Raw genomic sequence first — 22935 nt, forward strand, 5'->3', positions numbered from 1 at the left:
TATATTCTTTGGAATTTCTTTTTGTTTTATAGGTCAGCATCCTGAGCCTCATATGGGGAAAGCATAGTTAAATTTAGGAAGGAAATAGAATATAAATAGCTGTATTAAAGGATTGTAAGGTTTGAAAAATTACATGTCAAAATCGGAAATGTAAAAGTTAGTTTCTTTTAGGTTTCTCTCCTTTGGAATTTCTTTTCTATTTGTTTTGTGTTGATAACATTAATGTTGAATATTGAATTATTTTTATTCCAAATGTGGAGTGTAATTTCTATATGCAAGAGGGAGACTTTTATAAATGAATTACAGGTGGTTTACCGTTTACTTTCCTTAAGTTACTTTAAAATTTAAAAAAAATCCAAGAAGTGCTGATGGTATATAAATATAAAGGCTGTCCAGGAGAAAAATTTTGTTTTGTTTTGTTAATTCACAAGAATATTTGTAAAAATTTTATGCATGGGAAGAAAACATATTATTTTCCCAATCTCCTGTAACAGTTCCCATAGATGAGTTTAAATGTTGCAATACCCCAGAACTGCTCTCTATATCTGGTCTAGTAAGTCCTGAGTTATATTATTTAAATTTGAAATGTGTATATAGGACACAGAATGGTATTTCACAAGATTTATCTGCTGAATGCTATCTCATATCACTTAGTTGTAATTGTAGTATAACACTTATCCTGGTATGCCATGTATGTATATGTGTGTGTCTGTGTGCCCATACATGTTTCTACTTTATACATCAGGGTTAGAAGTCTTAGGGGATAATAGTTGTAGCCAGTACTTGACTACCCAATAGTTCTTAAAAATAGTGTCTCATACATCATCAGCATTCAATATATATTTGGCAATTTAAAACATAAATCTTAAAATGAAGTGCCATCCTTTTTAATCCTTATGCATTCCAGCCAATTTCAAAAACCACAGAATGCAATAGTTAGAATGTGTCTAGACACATGCATGGATGTCAAAGACATGCTCAATGAAGGACTGTCTGTTTAGACCCTGAGCACAGTCTACTCTCTGACTTCTCTTCCCCCGGTCTCAGTCTGCACGTCCTTCCCACAAGATGCAGTCCAAAGAGCTTCCCTAGAGTAGAGGTCTGACCTCTGTTAACTTGGCCGTCATCTCCCAGTTTTCTCCCCCGTGTGTCCAGTGCTTCAGTCATCCTTAGCCACAGGCAGTTGCTCAAATGAGCCACACTTTTTAAGTCTCGGTGCCTCTGTACACACTGTTCCCTTTTCCTGTTGTGCCTCAACTCATTTTCCTGGTGAATGTCTACCCAACACTGGGCATTTTCGCGGACTTTCGCTGGTAAAGTTGGCCATTGTCACGCTTGCAACCTCACTAGACCTTGTATTTACCTCCATTTCACATCAGTTCTTCCATGATGAATTTATCTGTTCCTGTTCCTGTCTACTCCACCACACAAGAACTGTTTGAGGACAGGCATGCATTCTGATTCTAGTTTCTATTCCCCATGTTCTGGCTTGCACAATGCCCTGCTGATAGATTTTCAGTGTGTGCTCACTAAATTAATTAATGAATCAGAAGTTTATTTGCAAAAATCTTTTTCTATGGAATAAGAGGTAGAGTTTAGTATAAATCCATACATTTGGATATTATTCCTAAATATAATATCTCTGTAGATATAAATAGTATAAATTTGCTACTTTTAGGTAGACATGTAAATTTAAAAATATTATCATGGTATTCGTTATTGTAATACTAGCATGATTTTGATTCATCTACTTCAATACTAGCATGATTTTGATTCATCTACTTCAGTCAATCATTGGTTTTTTTTTTGTTTTTTTTGTTTTTTTTTGTTTTTTTTTTTTTGAGATGGCGTCTCCTTCTGTTCCCCAGGCTGGAGTGCAATGACGCGATCTCAGTTCACTGCAGCCTCTGCCTCCAGGTTTCAAGCGATTTTCCTGCCTCAGACTCCCCAGTAGCTGCGACTATAGGCGTGCACTAGCATGCCCGGCTCATTTTTTTTTTTACTTTTAGTAGAGACGGGGTTTCACCATATTGGTCAGGCTGTTCTCAAACTCCTGACCTCAGGTGATCCACCTGCCTTGGCTTCCCAAAGTGCTGGGATTACAGGCGTGAACCACCGCACCCGACCCTGAAATTTTCTTTACCATATGCTGAAGCTTAATCAAATGAAACAAACTTTTAAAAGTTTATAGAAATTAAAAAAGGTAACCATTGTATATTTTTAAAGCATCATATTATGGTATACATACTGTAGACATGGTACTTCATGGTAATGAACAGTCATTTATTATAAAATGTGAGTTTATAAAGTATATATCAATATTATTTTTATATAATTAGTCTAATCACTGAGATATATTTCAGAGCGTATTGGGGTGTATGAAAAAATATAGCAAATTAAAATAGGGTATTTTGCATTTATATATGAGCCTGCAAATCGAAAGTTAGTAAGTTAGTAAGTAAGATAGTTAGAAGCATAAAGAACAGAATAATTACTTCTCCTTGGAAGGATCAGAGAAGTTTGCACAAAGAAGGATATTTTTAATATAGGCCTTTGATGGTAATTAATACTTTCCCAGGAGGAATTCACTACTTTTTGTAGAAAAGTGGCCTGAAGTTGCTATATCTGTCTGGAACTGTGGTGTCCAGGTCAGAGAGGACATAGTCCCGCATACATAAGGGCAGATGAGTGTAGAAAGGCAGAGAGAAATCAGTGCTTTGAGAATCTTGTAACAAAAATATAGCAATTATATTCTGAGTCTTTCCTTGTTCAGTATACAGTATAATGTTACTTTTATTTTGTAATTCAATCATCTCCTTTGTTTTACTGATAAGAGTTTTTAGAGAAGTAATTAGGAGATTACAAAAAATGTACTTGCCAAAGAAGGTAAAACAAAGGGTCAGTATCCATAAAATGAATATAAATCTCTGCAGCTTCTTCTTAGTGTAGCATTGTAATTATTTTTCATAATGTGTATAAAAGTTTGTGATTTCTTACAGCAAGTATTGCTGTGTATGGCATTTAATGATTTCCTTTACTATTATACCCATATTTTTTTCACAATTCATAACCATAATGCATTATAAATATGAAATAAAATTTTGTACAGATTTCTTTTAGAAGCAAGATTTTTGGATCTTTCATGTAAATGCATATCCTTCCTCCCCAATTTTTTTAAGATCTTAATTGCATTCTCTTGCCTAGGTATTGGATGAACTTACACAAAAATGCAATCACATTGTTTGATCTTATTTCCCCCCTTTGGCATTTCTTGCCAGTATTTAGACCTCATAATAATTTTTAAAAATTAGGTTGGCATGGCAGCAGCTGCGCAACCATAAAACTCGTAAGAATTGGCAGGAGAATCGGGAGCTTGGATGATATTTTGGCAATTGCTTTTGCAATTGAAGAGGAAATCTTCAAATAAATAGACTATTCCAGTATTTTGAGTATCAAGAAGGCTTATTTTAAAATCCTCTTCTATTTAGAATTAAGCCGTGACTGTTTAGGGCTGGAATAGCTGCCCTGGCATTGCAGACATGATCTATCTTGATTAGGAGTGCTGGTCTTCAGAATCGGAACTGAGTTCTGCCCCATCATTGGGTTGCAATGAGCCATATTAATAATTAAGACTTGTGGCCTCAATTCCCACAATATGAAATTCTTCCTTGCCAAGGTTAATTTACTCCTCAAAGATAAACACGTTCTTTTTTTCTTTTCGTCCTTGTAATATAGAAAGAAGACTTACTTTTAAAATATTGGAGCAGGCTCACTACTTTTCAAATTGAAATCAAAGTTATCACTGTGCACTTCATGGGTGACTACAGTAGTCTTCTAACTGGTCTTCTGGTCTTACAGGTACAAGCCCCCTCTACCCCATTCATTCTCCACATCACAGCTGGAGTTGTCATTCTAAAATACAAATTTAATGAAGATTCCTCCGTACTTAAAATCTGATAATGGATTACCAAGCATAAATTGTAATCTTACTAGCAAGGCTGCCAGGTCATTTGCAATCTGCCCCTCCTACCTGTCCAATCTTCCCTCTTTCTTCCTCTTGTGCAACCCGCCCTTCCCTCTTTTGTAGACTACCTTCAGCACTCCAACATTCACTTTGTTAACTTTGCTTCATCCATTCTCACCTGAAATACGTTTTCTTCCGGAAAGCGTTGATTGACCCTCGTTTGAACCTGGGATAGATGTTGCTTCAGTGTACTTATCATAATGTTACGCTTATCCCATTATATTTCCTGTTTATTCCCTAGTTGCACACATTACGGAGAAGGTATAGGGTAGGTGCTTTATTCATCTTTTTTTCATTATGTCATTCTTATCACTTAGAAGTTAGTTAGTAAATACTTACTAAATTGATGGGATAAAAAATGTGAAAAGCATGAGATTATTAAGACACCCAGGTTCTTGTCATCAGCTATCTGAAAAGGCTTGATCAAATTATTTTAACTTCTCTGAACTTATCTCCATTTCCTCAACTGTAAAATGAAGGTGTCTGAACTATATAAATTCTGTGTCTCGTCTGGTCTAATAGTCTAGGATTCTAGTCTATGGTTAAACCAAAAAATTATGAGCACTGTGTTTTTCAACAAAGTATTACATATAAGATACAATGCAAGAGATATGAAAGAAAGAAATTGATAATATAGTTGGGGAAAGAAGGCCTGAATATGGAAAACAAAAATAAAAGGCATAAATCTTTATAAAACACGTTAGCCTTTCTATTTACCAAGGAAAAAGAACAAAGAATGGCAGCACTGGTGGTTTTGTTTTGAGACATGCTCCTGGAAAAAACTTAGGATGCTACATAAAACTAGAAAATACCTTAAAATGAGAAGGTAGTGGGAAAAATGATATCAGTGTCATGACGGTGAACCCTTTATAACAGCAGAAGAGCATTAAAGCTTCACGAAATGGGGTTTTCTAGTTACAGAGCAGTACCAGAGTGCCATTGGGTGACAAATATCTGCAAGTAAGTTTTGTTGGTAACATTTTTAGGTCAGTTTACTTACACCATACCTATGGACCTTGAGTTAATGTGACTCATACTGAAAGCCCAATGTTTCCAAATAATAATAAGAATCTTTTGCATGGCATAACATTAGGAGCAGTATATCACATTTGTGCATTTTGGTTTTCAATGGACTGAAAGCTTACTTTTTCCAGACCTACTGAATCTTGTGATATGTCAAAAGGTGAAATTTAACCAACAGGAACTGTTACTGATATTCATAACTAAGTTTATTTATGAGATTTTGATTTTTTTAGTAGTTTAAGAAGTCAACAGGAAAATTCGGAAAGCATTTACAATTGGCCTTAACTGTTAAATTAGATAACATCAATAAGGCATCTAACATGGAGAGAGGCTCATGCTAGGCATTCAGTTAATGCGAGTTCCCATTCTTTTTGCTCACTGTCTTCTTGGTCTAGACATTGGGCCATTAAAATATATAAATATTCAACCCTCAATCATTTGTGCTTATCCTTTCCCATGTAAAACTTTTGTACCAGAAAGATGACCTACAAAAAAGCAAAACATTTCAGCTCACAGGAAATAAGATACTTGAATTCATCTTCTACTGTGTATGATAGAAGATAATTTTCTAGAATAAAGGGAAAATGAAAAAACAATCTTATCAAATTTGCACTGTTTCCACGTCTTGAATACCCTTGTTTCCCATTTTGCTTGTCTAAATTTCTGTCACACTTTATGATGCTATTCAACATACCACAATTCCCATTAAGCCCTTCTTGACTTCACTACTTGGAAAAAATAGATTTTTTTCTACATATCCTTTGCAGATTATCTTTGACTATTGCAGGGTTTGGGGCTGAGTATGCCCTTGATATGATAGAGTTGGAGGGGTGGGGGGTATCTGGAATTATTTTATCCAACCTCCAAATTTAAAAGATGAGAACATGGTACCAAATAAGTTAGTAATTTAGTCATTGTCTATTTTCATATAGAATTTCTCAAATTGTTGTATTACGTTTGTGTTGTATCCCTACACGTCAATGTATCTTCCACTTTCCATACTATCTGCTTTGAAAGGCTCTCCAAAATGTTTGCGTATCTATTTTTTTTTTTTTTCTGTAACTGCCAAAAAGAAAGCCCATATTTGGTCATGAGTTTTGTTTTTGTTTATATTTTTCCAGAACATGCTTTGGTCTTCTGCTCTCATGTTGGCACTGGTTTCAAAACTGTGCTTTTTGAACTTTATGATGTCTTCTTGATTGAAATAATTTCTACTCGTTTGTCCTGCCAACCTCCTGTGGTTCAGGACCCAAAGCTTCACTTGAGGGTGGCTGTAGTGAAGTATTTCTTGATTATTCCAGCATGAGATCTTCTCTAACTCTTTATACATTTGTTTTCTGTTTCTTAAATTCCCATATTATTATATATGCATAGGATCATTCATTAACTCTTTCATGCACTTAATGTCTTACTTCAACAACTAGACTACTATAAGCATCTTATGGGTGGGGTTTTTGCCCAGCACTATTGCCTTGTGTGTGATCAGTGGATGCTCAATGAGTCTTCTTGGTACTGGGGAGGACATCTGCCCTATGACACATTTTGTAGCCTTTGATGTTCCAATGTGAAGTTTTCCAGAATGTGTTAAGAATCATGTACCTAGAACCAATATACTAGTTAGTCCTAAAAGAAATGTCATTTTCTGTGGCTTGTTAGAAGAAATTGGAAAGACCTTGGAGGAATAGCAAATAGTATTGGTAAGTGTGATGAGGATAAATTTTTCTGCACAATGCTGGTTTTTTAAAGCTATGAAATATAACTTCAAATTAGCCTTTGAAAAGATGGCTCACCATAACCAAAGAAGGGTAAGATGGAATTACATCATACGTTCAGTGCGAATACCTATTAACTGGTTTATATTTTCATTACAAAATCATGGTGGCAACGCAATGAAAAAATGAAGAAGTGGTTATTTCAAAGCATTTATCTATTGGCTCACTTATCCAGTGTGTTCAGATAAATGAAATCTGACAGGATTCCCAGCAGGGCTGCTGTCATGGTGTTGATGCTTTTGATTAGATACCAAAGAAGGCCATCTTCAGAGGCTGTTATTTGGATTAATTCCCAGGGCTGATAGCTACCACCACAGTACCTATAAAAAGAAAAACTGTTACAAGGTATTCATATGCAAATACGACAGTGATTTAATATTGTAAAAGTTTGAGAGATTTGGGAAAATCAACAAAACGGTCCTTTGAAAATTTTGTGATTATCTAGCAGAAATAATAGAGATAACAGCTTTGTGAGGTAGACCAAAAGCAGGGGCGATGGGCTGAGCATGTCAATTCGTTTTCTCAGGGGGCATAATGGAGCCTTTATAAAAGACCCTATCTGTTACATCACAAAACACAATTTCTATACCTTAATACCAGATTGCTAACATTATCACCGTAGGGACTGTAACATCTGGTAAATTGAAAATAAAAGATAAGCTTTTCTTTTTCTGTCTGAAAGTTAATGCCACTTTAAAAGAAACATCTTTGATAAAGGTAGGTATTAAACTACTTAAATTAATCAATAAATCTAGTTGAAATAGTGATGAAAATGTAGCCCCAAGCTGAGATATATTTCATAGTGTTGGGGGAAAATACTACCTGTATAGGATTTTGATAGAAAATGTCTGAAGAGTTTTATGAAATAAAGATCAATTATCATTACATGAAACTTTCTTACAATTTTAAATAGGCTTAAACATAGCTTTTTCAAATACAACAATCCCAAGCAAAACCATAGAAGTTTTTAAATCAAAATCTTACTTATTATTCATTAATTGGCACAGTCAGTGAAACATTGTTAGAAAAATATAAAAATTGGGTCAGGATGGAGTGGCTCATGCCTGTAACCCAACCCTTTGGAAGGTTAAGGTGGGAGGATCGCTTGAGGTACAGGAGTTTCAGACTAGTCTGGAAAACATAGCAAGACTCCTGGAAAACATAGCAAGAGTCCATCTCTACAAACAATAATAAAAAAATAAACTGAGCTTGTTGGAATGCAGCTATAGTTCTAGCTACTCAGGAGGCTGAGGCGAGAGGATGATCAGGTGTTCGAGGCTGCAGTGAGTTATGATTGCACTACTGCACTCCAGCCTGGGCAACAGAGCGAGACTGTCTCGAAAAAGAAAATTATAAAAGTGGAATTGAGAAGTGTTAGGGCCAGATGGAGAGAATATAAGAGCGTGGTAGTGATGGGGGAGTGAAGAATTTAAAACAAGTGGTAAAGTTCTGCTAATGATAATGATAGAAAGCAAGTTATCTGACAAAAATACAAAAGGAATCATATTACTAAATACAGAGCTACTTGGGATGGGAGTTGAGCTGTCCTCTAATTTAAAAATACTCTGACCCGATTTTATCATGCATAGACATGTTATAATAGAAAATTAGGAGGGCTTTTTTCTTCTTCTTTTTCTTTTTGAGACAAGTTCTTTCTCTGTTGCCCAGGCGCAGTGCAGTGGCATGACCATGGCTCGCTGCAATTTCTGTCTCTGGGTCTCAAGTGATCCTCCCATGTCAGCTTCCTGAGTAGGTGGGACCACAAGCCTGGGCCACCAGGCTCAGCTAATTTTTGTATTTTCTGTAGAGACAGGTTTCACCATATTGTCTAGGATGGTCTCAAATTCCTGAGCTCAAGTGATTCACCCACCCTGGCCTCCCAAAGTGCTGGAATTACAGGAGTGAGCCACCACACCCTGCTAAGAGGATTTTAAAAGGATTTATTTGCTATTTTAAGCTGTTTGATATCATAAAAATATTTTTGATGTTCATTGATATTTCTATCAGTTGTATTATATTTTCTTTGGAGTATAACAAATGGTTTATTATACCCTTAAAAGGATAAGAAGTAAAGCATAAATAAGAAAATCTACCTCTGACAAAAGTATCAAATTGTAATTTATTGCATAGTGTAATTTCCCAAAAGGGTGCCTTCTACTCAAATAGGAGTGACTTGGGAGAAAATGTTTATTTTGTAATTTAGAAAACCCATGTCGAGAGTAAGGTCTCAGAGATTCTGTCTCTATAATGTACCTGATTTCATCTGGAATGTATCTATACTCCTTTAAAAAGCCAATATCATAGCAGCCGGCACCTTATTACTTAAAGGCATGCACAACTAGTTAGAGCTGATCTGCAGGGCTTTCACATGGGGAAAATAACCTGTCATAATTTGGAAAGCCCAAGTTCCCAGGGTGCCTTTTCCATTTTTTTTCCCTAACATACCACAAATTGGACAGGAGGGAGAATTAATTCCCATTATAGTCTAAGCGACTCCTGATCAGAGTCTCAACCTTATTTTTGATTGACCTATTAACTTCATTATTGAAAACAGGCCCTTTGAACTACACATTCAAATGGCTTATATTTGACATCTCTCCTCAATACACATGTACACAGACAGGTTTACATAAACTCATTCCTTAGAAGGATGGAGAAAAGAAATGACTGGAAAGTGGAGTACTCAACCTTAGACCCTCCAACTGGAAACTTAGTAAGCAGTTCTGGGGATCCTAGTGTCCTCGGCCCATTTTCAAGCCTCCGCCTTCTTTGGCTGTCTGGGAGTCACACCCAGAGAACTTAGAGCGTCCAGTTAGCCAAGGATTAGCTGGAAGTTCCAAGACGTTTTAGAATTTTTCAAAATGAAATTATTCTCTTAAAGTCATTTCCTCAAATCTTTGCCGTGCTCAGAAATATAGGAAATCTCCAAGAAAGAATAATGATATTGATTGAATATTAAATCTTAAAATGCTTTTCTGATTTAGTTGTTGCATTGTGTAAACAAAGCCTGAGATGTGATTTATAAAGCTTAACAATGTAATGAGATTTGAAGACTTTTTTTTACCCCAGCTAAATATCAAAGTGATACATGTAAATTTACTGAAGCAAGAAGACAAACTGCAGTCACAAGGAAATTCTTGTCCTTCATGATAATTCAGCAGAGATTTACTCATTCTGTTTTAGCTATATGCACACTAGGTATAAACAGATATTTCTCCCAGGAGAAAGTACACGTCTAGTATGTTTAAGATAGCAATTAATGCCTAAGGCATAAATGGATAAGTGTGTATTGAGTTTTTGCATTTGTTTGAGTACATAGAGATCTTTGGCCTTAGATCTACTTAGCCTACCAGCTACATGTTAATGATTATGAATGTAATGAAATAGTTATTTATTTTCTGAGTTGTTAAATTATCAACTTAGTAAATGGCTTTTATTTATCCATAAGGGGGATTTGGAAAGTAATAATAATTTAAATTTTGTATAGCATTTGGTAGCATGTAAGTTGCTTACAAATGTATTATAAGATCCTCAAAACAACCACGAGAAGAGGTAGAGCAAATTCTTTCCTATATTTTACAGATAAAATAACTCAAGTTATGACCTGCTCAATATCACACAGCTAATAAGGATCAGATGTAAGGTTTGAAATCTCTTCTGCCTCTATCTTCTGAACTTTCCCATCATGCTACAATTGATTTGTAAATTAATAGCATTTTGTTAGAGATAATATATGCTTTAAGACGGAATCAATGCCCAGCATATTAGAGCACATAATACATTCATAAATGAAACAATTGAAATACATTGTTACAGTGTTATTAAACGAAGAAACAGCACTTTAGCAAAGACGTAACTGTTACTGAGAATAGATTGACTGATGGCATAAAAATTTATAAATGTCTATCTTAGAACTATCAATCTAGAATAAAAGTTATGTAATTTATATCCCTAAAATTATACACCTGTAGATAATATGTATCTGTGATTGTAGTTGAACCATTTCTAGGTCACTGAGTTGGAACCTTACTGCATGACAGCACTTACATATTACCAAGTTACTTGCAGTTTTAAAAGTACCACACAATGACTTGCTGACATATTAGGAAAAAGAGAAATGATGAAGTACCAGGCAAAAACATTTTGTGGCATAGGAAACAAGTTGTTTCCACTGTCCTTGGTGTAAAGCTTAGCACTTTTCCATTATGTTTCTGTTTTCCTGTGTGCTTTATTATACATATTCCACTTCCTGTGATATACCCTTTTTCCTTTCTGTCACCCTTCTCTCCTGCCAGTATCAATGAGAAGCAGTAGTCGGATGAGGTTTAATAAAGTAGGACTTGTCACTCAGCTAAAAGACCTTTGACAAAATCTATCCTTTCAAATTGATCAAAGGCATTTTTATCCGATATGCTAAACTTTTCACTCATTTCTTGTTGGGATATATTGAGTATGGAATACATCTATGTTTGAATTTAGAGTAGTAAAGTATTATCCATAGGTTTCATTGGATTATTTCATGCAATAAGATTTAAGGCAAAAAGTTCATAATAATCCATTTGATCTCAACTAATTGTCAGAGTCAATATGGCCAAATATTGCTAAAAGACAAAAAATGTGTATATTCTGGTTCTGATTGTTTTTACATTCCTATTTTTTTTAAATAGAGCTTACATTTAAAAATGAAGAGTTGTATGGTATCTAGAACCATTTCAGGATTGTGGAGCAGAGATAGGCAAACTAATGGCTGCAGACCAAATCTGACCACATCAGCTTTGGTGAATAAGTTTTTAATTGGAATGAAGCTATTCATTTGCTTATATATTGTTTATGGCTATTTTTAATCTACAAGGGCTAAGTTTGAGTAGTTGCAATAAAGACCATATGGCTCGTGAAACCTAAAATATTTTCTTTCTGGCCTATTAAAGAAAAGTTTGCTGAACTCTTATGGAGGCTTAAGCTTGTAGTTTAACTGGTACTGTTTTCTGCACTCATTTTATTACTTTATTATTTTCAATATTTTTCCCCTTTGAGAATATGACTGCTTTACAGCAGAAAAGGTTGTTTATTTTTGAATAAACCTTTTTACACATTGTACATGTGTTTTAAAATAGCTTACATTTGTTCAAACTATTCAATAGCAATGACCTAAAGAGACATTTGCACAATAGAACATATGAATCCAGAACATATTAAGAATTATTTTCTGCCAATTAATATTGCAAATTAATATTCCTTGTCACCTAGTGATAACCATTGCATGTATCTCTCTAAGAACCCTGATGATACAACCCATGTTTGTCTTGAGGAAAGCTTTTACATATGTTTTCAAGTCAAGTTTTTTGTAGCTAATATGTAATCTGTAACATATTAACAATTTATAAAGATATCCTAAATCAATTTGCTTGTCTTGAATTTGTAGACTCTCAGCAGGCAAACTGTCCTTCCATTTCTAGTAGAGATTACTATTGATTACGTACATCCAGTTTTCCAACAGTCATGTCCTCATAGGAAGATTCCACTTCCTTTGTAGTTAGGTGGGGTGTCATTACTACGTCTAGCAAATTACATGTGCCAGAAGTCATTTAGGTGTCACTTGCTGCCAAGACATTTAGAAACAGACGTGCCTCTTCTATGTTTTCAACTGCCCTGTCTTTGATAGCTCAGCGGCCATGTGTAAAGAAGGCAGTACCACAAGATAGAGGAAGCTTGCCTGGGTCTCTGAATCACTGCATGGAGTCAAGACTCTAGTGACATATCTTTCTGTGTGCCAGAAATAAACTCTTATATGTTTATTGTTTTTCTGTTTCAAGGTGCTAAGCTGTCACACTCTTAGATGTGAGAGTGTATTAGTTTTTCAGTATGGCCAGTTTTATCATAACTAATGTACTATTATTTTGTAAGCTTGCTTGAACATCTTTATGCCCACATGCTTGTCTTTAATGATGATTTTGAATGAAAAATTTTCTCTTTTCAGAGATTTGTTGAGAATGACACTCTCTGGATTTGGAATCAGAACTGAAGTGTTCGAGTTCACTCTGACATTTTTGTCTGGGAAACTTTCTTTAGTATTGGCATACAGGAGAATTTAGATAGTTGAGACATAGAAAAAAACAAAAAGAAAACACTTGTATCTTGGTTCCAGGATTGAGAGTCAGGAGTGCTACACTGTGTATAAAATTCTAGCTCAGATTTGAATATCTGTATATGTTCAGTAACTATTCTGCCTCCAAGTGCCAGTTCAGATTATTTTGTACTTCTAACAATGAGGACAGCTCTCTATAGATAGATTTCTGCAAAATAAAAATAAAAATCACAAAAGAATTTCGTTAATCAAATAGTGATTCAAGGCTTGAGATGACTATCATAGTTTCTTTTTGAACCATTTTATAAATCAAAATACATTTGTAAAGAGAGAATGCCTTGTACATTTTAATTTGAATAATAATTTGAATTCTGATATTACTAATCACAGGCTGGGAAAACAAAGCTGAGACCATCTTATACAACAATTTTACTTTACAACACAGCAAACTACAGATTGTGGAAGGAAAATGATTTGAGGTTATGCAGCTGGTAAGAAAAAATGACAGGAGCTCAAATAAGCAAGGCATCCAGGACAGGGTCCTTTCCACTTTTACCTACAAAATGATTAGTGCAGGTATATTTATTTTGATCAGAAACTTGATTACCTAGAGACAGAAATAATATATTCAGATGCAGATTAGAATGACGGATTAGATGAGGGTCACATTAAATAGAATTAAGCAAATTAAATGTCAAATTTATCAGGAAACATGAGATCTGTTTCTCTAATCTGGCAGGAGGCAAAAGGGGGGAAAGATACATCCTCCTTTAAAATGAGTAGCATCTTGCATTCAGTCAAAAAATGACTGAGGAGGCGCAGCCTAGAGAAATGCTTGGGGAAAAAGCCCATTTGGCAGATGGAGCAGTGTGCTTTCTATGATGGAACAAAAAAGTGGTGCCTATGGGGCAACTTACAAGGAAGAAGGAAAAGCTCACACATCTGTGATTGCAGACATTGCTTTTACTGAGAAGATCTGGGAGAGATTGTAGCAAAAAGATTGTATGAGGATTGTGAAGGGTCAAGTTTGGACCTGAATCACCGAGCTGGTGGGAGCCTTTGCATAGTTTTAAGCAGTGACTTTGGAAGATGACTTTTAGGCGGACTGCATGAGGAGGGGGGACTGAGAGCAGGAACACAGGAGGCCCCACTTATACCTCATGATGCTAGTTCATGCCAAAGAGATATTCTGTCGATGATTTTAAAAGTAATGGGAAGACAGGCAGGCACCGAACTCAGATGTCTTGAAAAGGAGAGTATTGCATTTGGTTACTGATGAGTTAGTTATTGAGAGGAAGCAGGGAAAGAGGAAACAAATGATGCTGAGAGCCCATTGTGGAGGCAGAGCAGTTGGTATCTATCATTAGCTGAATTGAGGACTTGTAAGAGAAAATCTGGTTTGTCTGAGGAAAGATGCAATGGAATATTAGATGAATAGAGAACGTCAGTAAGGATTTTGAGTTGAAGTAAAATTAGGGCTTTCACATAGAACTCATTATAGAACTCATTTCGTTTGTCTTTGGAATGATGAGCCATATGGTTCTTGAGCTTTCTTGGTTTTCTTTTTGCTTTTTTGAGCCAGGGTCTCGCTCTCTTGCCCACGCTAGAGTGCAGTGCCATGATTATGGCTCACTGCATCCTTGAACTCCGGGGCTTAAAGTCTCCTCCCACCTCAGTCTCCTGAGTAGTTGGGACTACAGGCGCTCACCATCATACCTGGCTAATTTTTGTATTTTTTGTGGAGACAGGTTTCCACCACATTGCCCAGGCTGATCTTGAACTCCTGGGCTCAAGTGATCCACCTGCCTTGGCCTCTGAAAGTGCACTGTGCCCGGCTTTTTTTCGCTCGGGCACAATAAACTACCCACACAACATATGACTTCATACAGCCACAATTGTTCATTTGATTATGAATCTGTAAGTAGGACAGAACTTGCCAGAGACAGCTCATTCCTGCTCCACACAGCATCAACTGGGATAGCTAGCTTGGAGTATTTACTATCAAGGTGACTCTCTCCAGTGAGAGTAAGTTGGTGCTAGCTGTTAGCTGGGAGCTCACTTGAGGATGTGGGCTGGGAACCTTATTTCTTCTCCAGTTGAGCTACTTGGACTTCCTCATGGCATGGTGGCTGTGTTTCAATAACAAGCATCACAAGTGGTGAGAAGTGAAACTGCCTATTTATTAAGGCCTGGGCCCAGAATTGGACACATTATGTTTCCACTTCTTTTTGTCAAGCAATCCTAGACTTCAGATTCATGAGGAGATGTTGTCTCTATGTCTCAATAGGAAGAGATGTTTTTAAACCATTGCAAACTAAAGCATAAGATCAAAGCTATTCTTCAGAGGTTATTGTTGTAGAAGCAATATCTGAAGCAGGAGAATGGATAACTCCTCTCAAAGAATAAAGCCAGCTACCAGCAGAAGGTCAAAACTCAATATTACTGTTTGCACATTAATGACTTGAAGATAAAACAAATTTAAATAGCAACAAATATTGAAGAGAAATTATTTAAAGTTGAGAAGATATCAGGGCAGTGCTGGTGGTATATTATTTCTTCTTAGGAATTTGCTCATTTGTTTCAGGTTTCAGCTATGTTCTTGCCACCAAAGATTCAAAGCCTTCTTATATAACTAATATTGCAAAATAGATGTGAACTTTTTAGTTGGAGGCTGAAATGCTCAAACTTAATCTCACAAAAGAGAGAAAAAGAGAACAACAGTGAGAGAGCGCTCGTAGTGTTACCGGAAGACAGGCCTTGAGTGTGATATGTCCAGGTACTTGGCATGTTCAACAACGAATTGAACAAAATGCACCAAGTAATAAAGGAATGAAATAAACACTGAAAGTAGAGATTTTTTTTTATTTTTTTATTTATTTATTTTTTTAGATGGAGTCTCCCTCCGTTGCCAGGCTGGAGTACAGTGGCACAATCTCGGCTCACTGCAACCACTGAGTCCGTGGTTCAAGCAATTTTTCTGCCTCAGCCTCCCGAGTAGCTGGGATTACAGGCACGTGGCACCATGCCCAGCTCATTTTTGTATTTTTAGTAGAGAGAGGGTTTCACCATGTTGACCAGGATGGTCTCGATCTCTTGACCTCGTGATCCTTCCACCTTGGCCTCCCAAAGTGCTGCGATTACAGGCATGAACCACCACACCCTGCCAAAAGTAGGGATTTATTTCAGTGAGGAGACATTCCGCAGGGTGGCAGCAATCCTGAGTGAGTAGCTAAAGGTCCTGTTTCCGAAGTTTTCTGGGGTGTAAGTACTCCTTTTGAGATTCCTAATGGCTACCCCCTAAATGTGTGAAGGATTTGGCCCTGGCTTATTTGACGCTAAGGTGAATTGGTCCTTGGCCAACCAGAGGCCTGAGTGGATGGGCGCCCTATGCAGATGAAGGGATGGTCCACACTTGGCTCATGACCAATCCGAGGCACTTTCCCTCTTCATCTGAGATGTAGTGGAAGGAGGAGGGTTGTAGGGAGAGTAGCCTCTGATCCTTTGTTACCCAGCTGTGGAAATAGGGTTTTTGTTTTGAGCCAGCCCTGGGAAATCAGTGCGAATTGTCCTTGGGTTGCCTGCCCCCGGAAGCAGGTGTTCTCCCTTTGAGTCATCTCTATGAAATTAGCGCGAATTCCCCTTGGGTTCCCTGCCCCCTTCCCTGGTGTTTGTCTTCAGATCCAGCTTTATGAAATAAATGTGAATTGGTCTTAGGTTCCCTGCCTCCAGACCATATTCTCCTGCCTCAACAGGACTCATTGTTGGTTATTTTATTTTAATAATTCTTGCAAAACTTTTTCTTTCTTTTTTCTTTTTGAGATGGGGTTTCACTCTTGTTGGCCAGGCTGGGGTGCAATGGCACCATCTCAGCTCACTGCAACCTGTGCCTCCCAGGTTCAAGTGATTCTCCTGCCTCAGTCTCCCAAGTAGCTGGGATTACAGGTGCTTGCTACTATGCCCAGCTAATTTTGTATTTTTAGTAGAGACAGGATTTCTCCATGTTGGCCGGGCTGGTCTTGAACTCCTGACCTCAGGTGATCCGCCCGCCTTGGCCTCCCAAAGTGCTGGGATTACAGGCATGAGCCACCACTCCCGGCCTCTTGAAAAACTTTCATACAAAGGTGCTGGCTAGGGCCATACTGCTGTGCTCACTCTGCCCTAGGAAGGAAGGAGGCAGCCAACTTCAGCGTCATATGAAGTGTAATGTGCACGCCTGCTTTGCTTTGATTTCACTTTGGTGAAACGTATTGCCTTTGCCCTTTGGGCTGAAGGACCGTAATTATGTGATGAAAAGTAACTGAAGGCTCTCCGGCTATCTTGCTAGAAACCATGTAATTTAAATAATGAATCTCATGCAGCATACAGCTGGGTCAGCCTAGCCACGGATCATATAGGAACGAACAGATGATCATTGTGAACGTAATTTTATGAGCTTACAATTTCTCCTAAAGTCTCTAGAGCCTAATGTATCTCCTTAATCATCCTCAGATAATACTGACACTGTAAGAGTCTTTTTGATGCAGTGGCGGAGTTCTGAGGTAACTCAAGGATCATCTGATTGGCCTGCTTCCTGCCTCCCTCCCTAAAGACAAAAATAACAGGAATACCGTCCTAAAATTCAAAGCCATAATTTAACCCCATTTAATATTCTCACTAATGTGCCATTGGTTTTGTGAATTCACTCTAGATTTCTAAGCTCATGATAGATTTTTTAAAATGAGAAAATGTCTCTAAATAATTAATGAAATTATTACTTTCCTGTGACCTCAAAAGAAAGAATGCCACATGCAATCCTTTATCTTTAAAATTATTTGATTAAGTGACTTTAACATTAAAAGTTTAATGTATATTTGTATATACGTATATTCCTATTACCTTATTTATATTTTAACAGAAAATTGCCCATAAAGAGATTGCCTTATTGCTTTTTTAGCATATAAATGATAATGATGTTATAAGAATAACCATATCTATTTCTGCAACGTCACCTGTAATTTTAACGGAAACAATAATAATAGTGCCTAACATGTTCACAATACTGTGTAGCCTTAGTATCTCACATATGTTAACTCATTTAACTACCCAGAGCTTTGTATTTAAATATATAATGAGTGAGAAATGGTTGGATTTTGCCCATAATTTCTGTTTTCCTAAATCAAGTTTAACCAACTTAGACCTGCTTCAGTATTTCTTATTTGATTATCTGGTAGAACTGCTTAAGATACAGACATCCTGTAATGTTACTCAAATTTGCAATTAAATCTTCTGTGACTCATTGCAAATAAGTAACTATAGTCTCACCATTCTGTGATCCTTTCTGTGTCTTATTATTCTGTGATCATTTCAAGTATAAACATTTTTTCCTGCATGCTCAGCTATCCTTGAAATAAGTAGTCATTCTTAATTGGCCAACATTCCTTCTCAAATTTTAAAACTCAGCCCGAATGACATCTAGGAACATGAATTTTAGTTGATTTCTAAATTGCTTGTGAATTATATCTCATGATTCATTAGCAGAAAATAAAAAGAAATTCTAAAAACAATGGGCTCCTGGGCTCTGTAAGCTGGGAAAGGAGAAGGCATTGTCTTCTTTGCTGTTGTTTCTGCAGAATCATTTCCATCATTATCAAGAAAAATCAAGGTTTTACCAGATATGTGTTTTAGGTCTCTATTGTGATTGTGGTTTTCTTTTTTTTTTAAATTTTTTGCATATTTGTTTTTCAAATCCTTCTCAATTATGAATAATTTAAGCAGGTTCTTGTTAAAAATTGCTATAAGACCATCAAGCCTTAAAATGTACAAATGGAGAAAATCGAAGCCCAATTTCATTCCATTTTTGCAATTGTTTTCACATTGTAATCATTTATGATTCTTTCACTGAAACTGAGGACAACCTGTATCTGTGACTGCATAACAACTTATGTGGCTAGTTGGCCTATTTTTGTTCCAGCAAAGTAATACATGTATTCCATTAAGTATTTATTTAGTGAGCACACGGCAGACAGCATAGACTTATTCATATTAGTATCAGAGCCTCTTACAATACGTATTAATAATGATGATTTCTATTTATTATTTTAGCTTTCACATATCTTCAATATATAGAGTGAACACTGTGGAATCTGAGGTTTAGATGTGGGTCACACATACCAGATGTGTAGCTCTGGGACTAGAACCTAAACCTCCTGATCAATCCTATATGCTTTCTAAAAACTCTTATTTTGTAAATCAAATTTATTGAATACCCTTTCTCACCCATTTTGTGTTCTGAGCTCTTAGCATGGTTGTTCAGTGGTTGTTTACTGAATATATAAATATATGCAGCATAATATTCAAAATCCACTTGATTTCATTAACAGAGCTTCCAACTCCTATGCAGCAAGTGGATTACAGGTGTGCAAAGATATTTATTCCCTTTAGCCCTCAGGACGTTCAGTAAAGAAGCAGGGCATTGGGTAGTGAGCAACCTTAGACCTACCCCTGTGTTCAATAAAAATTTAATCACTTTCTGAGTGTGCTGTCCTATAAAAAATAATTGAGAACCATATGTTTAAGACCCATATTACTAATTTTAAAAGAATTTAATTAAATTGATTAAAATTTTAAATTAAGAAGTTATTAAAAGAGCAGCCAAATTAATGTATGGAAAACAGAAGGAATAAATTAATCAAGATAAAAATAAAAAATAGTGAATTATTAAACAGAAAGTAGTAGAATTCATGAATAAATCCAAACCTATTTCCTTGAGGGGAAGGGGAAGGAGAAAACAAAACTTAGTAAATTCAGTTGAAAAAGACTGTATAACTTCAAAATGAGATTAGCAGAATAACCACAACTATAGGGTGAATTAAATAACTTATAAACCTGTAATAATTTGTTCAAGCCTACTCAAATAAATATAAAACCTGAATGAAATGGGTGACTTCTAAGAAAATACAAATCTCCAAAATTGATCTCAGAAGAGATCCATGGCAATGGAAGAAATGGGTAATATTTTCAAAGACCAAACCTCCAAAGAGTACTAGGCCCGTGATTTCAGAAGTGAACTCTCTAAAAATATTGACGTATGGAGAACATGTCTTAATCCGATTTGTGTTACTGTAACTGAATACGTGAGGCTGGGTAACTTAAAAAAAAGCTTATGTCGCTCACAGTTCTACAGGCTGGAAAGTGCAAGAAACATGGTGCTGGCAATTGATTGGCTTCTGGTGAGGGCCTCATGCTGAATCTAGTCATAGTAAAAAGTGGAAGGGGATCAGGTATGTACAGAGACAAAGAGACCTTTTGGTCAGAGAGGAAGCAAGAGAGTCAGATTATTTTTAACAACCAGCTTTCATGGGGAAATGAAGGAAGAGTTCACTCACCCTGAAGCAGGATATTAATCTATGCATGAGGGATCTGTTCCCATGACCCCAAAACGTCCTGCTAGGCCCTACTTCCCAATGCTATCACATTCGGGATTATATTGCAACATAAGTTTTGGTGAATACAAACCATATCTAAACCACAGCAGAATTTTAATGCTATTCAAACTGCATGCTACTGTGAGAACAAGAGTTCCAAAATATTGTTACACAATCAGCAGAACAAGATAACAAAACTTTTAAAACTTGACATAAAATGGCAAACTAATCTCAATTATGAATACCTATAAAATAATACAAATTTTAATTAGAAAAGAATGGTGCATTAACAAATAATATACCCTGATTATATAATGAAGAGGGACTCACGTGAGGAATGCAGATTGAGATCAGCAGTAGGAATCTATCAATACAGTCTACCATATTAATATGTAAATGTACAAAAACACTTTAAAAATATATGTATAATTAGGCCGGGCGCAGTGGCTCAAGCCTGTAATCCCAGCACTTTGGGAGGCCGAGGCAGGCGGATCACAAGGTCAGGAGATCGAGACCACAGTGAAACCCCGTCTCTACTAAAAATACAAAAAATTAGCCGGGCGCGGTGGCGGGCGCCTGTAGTCCCAGCTACTCAGGAGGCTGAGGCAGGAGAATGGCGGGAACCCGGGAGGCGGAGCTTGCAGTGAGCCGAGATCGCGCCACTGCACTCCAGCCTGGGCAACAGCGTGAGACTCCGTCTCAAAAAAAAAAAAAAAAAAAAAAAAATATATATATATATATATATATATGTATAATTAATAAATTCAGCACCAAATCTTGAATTTTTAAAAAGGTGACATAACAGAAGTTGAGAAACATTTCCTTCCTGTGATACAGACTCCAAAACAAAGTCTTGATTAATTGTGGAACAGATTTCCCAGTAAAGTGGGAAAGAAGGATAACTACTCTCACCACCACGTTTAAAATTGCTAGGTATTTGTAAATTCATAATCGGATAAGAGAAAGAAAAAATAAGTATTGCAAACTAAAAATTAAGAGAAACTTTGGGAATTATTTATATATGATCCACTATACATGTAAAGTCCAAGAAACAGATCTACAAATGAAACTAGTAAGAGATTTCAATAAAATGACAGGTTATAAAAGGTAAAACATAAAAATTAGTAGTCTGTATGTAATAAAAGGATGTAAAGTATAATGGATGGAAAAGTTTCATTTACAATACCAAATACATTTAGACTGTCTAGGCATAAATGTTTAGCCTATCTGGACATAAATGTCAAAGAAAACTTAGAAAAATTTAAAATCAAACTCAAGTATTGTGAATGAGATTTGAATCAATGAAAAGGCTCATTTGTTCATATATAGAAATAGAATGTTAATATGTAATATGTATGTAGTGTCAATAGTGTTAATACATAAATGTTCTCAAAACTCTTATAAACCTATGTGATGCTTTTGAAAATATCAAGAATTAATGTAAAAAAGACAACTAATAAGTTGCTAATAGTAATTAGCAATACTGTGTACAACAAATAATTTACTAATTAGTAAAAAGTGCTACTAATGTTCATGTGGAAAAATAAACATGAAATTTATCAAATAATATTTTTAAAAGAAGGGTAATAGGAATAGGAATGCTAGATATTACAGCATATTTTAATGTTGTGATAATTTAAACAATTTGGGATTTGTATAAGCAGATAAGTAAAATCAGAACTAGTCAAGATAGTCCAGATATAAATTCAAATAAATAACAGATTTCGTAGGTGAATTAGTGGGGAAAAGATGGAATATTCAATAATTGCCGGGGGAAGAATTGGCTCTTTTGGCAAGAAGTTATCGTTGGTATATGCTTGTCTCCTACTGCAAACTAAACGAAGCTTTCAAAAGGATTTGAAAAAAATGACAGCACTCAATTATAGAAACCAATTTTGGTAAAATTCGCTACATATAGGAGTGCTTCTGCCTTCCCATGCGTCATCATCCTATAAACCAGGATTAAAGATTGGTGAATTTGACCATTGTTAGAAGCATCTTGATATGGTTTGGCTCTGTGTCCCCGCCCAAATCTCATGATGAATTGTAGTCCTCACACGTTGAAGGAGGGCCTGGTGGGATGTGATTGAATCATGGTGGAGACTTCTGCCTTCCTGTTCTCATGATGGTGTTCTCATCATTTCAGCCTTAGCTCGCTCTCTCTCGCGCGCTCCACCATGGTAAGAGGTGCTTCCTTCCCCCTCAGCTTCTGCCATGATTGTAAGTTTCCTGAGGCCCCCTAGCCATGCTTCTTGTACAGCCTGTGGAACTTTGAGTCAATTAAACCTCTTTTCTTCATACATTACCCAGTCTCATGTAGTTCTTTACAGCAGTGTGAGAACAGACTAATACACATCTGTAGGGGGAAAAATCATGGACAAGGTCAAAAATGCAAAAGTGAAACTGGCAACATATTTGATCTATTAATATACAAAGAACACTTACAGCAAATAAAAACTAGAATAAATAGACAAATGTGTAAGGTCATGAATAGACTTTTTTATAAAGGTAATACAAGTGTCCAGTAACCTTGAAATGCTTAATTTCATAGCAACAGTAGTAATTAACTAATTTATTGGATTGGCAAACATTTTTCGAAATGACAACATTCATTTAGGAGTAGTTTGG

The 22935-nt window shown here is 36.2% G+C and overlaps 1 protein-coding gene and 1 long non-coding RNA gene across 2 annotated transcripts in view; both read left to right on the forward strand.

The window, feature by feature from the left end:
- The window catches only part of LOC105491117 (sarcoglycan zeta), a 1216031-nt gene that overhangs the window by 111575 nt on the left and 1081521 nt on the right, over window positions 1-22935 (forward strand). The gene's annotated exons all lie outside the window — the stretch shown is intronic.
- The window catches only part of LOC139355915 (uncharacterized), a 46834-nt gene that overhangs the window by 17551 nt on the left and 6348 nt on the right, over window positions 1-22935 (forward strand). The window lies entirely within an intron of this gene.

This window comes from Macaca nemestrina, chromosome 8, assembly GCF_043159975.1.
Source record: "Macaca nemestrina isolate mMacNem1 chromosome 8, mMacNem.hap1, whole genome shotgun sequence".
Lineage (NCBI taxonomy): Eukaryota > Metazoa > Chordata > Mammalia > Primates > Cercopithecidae > Macaca > Macaca nemestrina.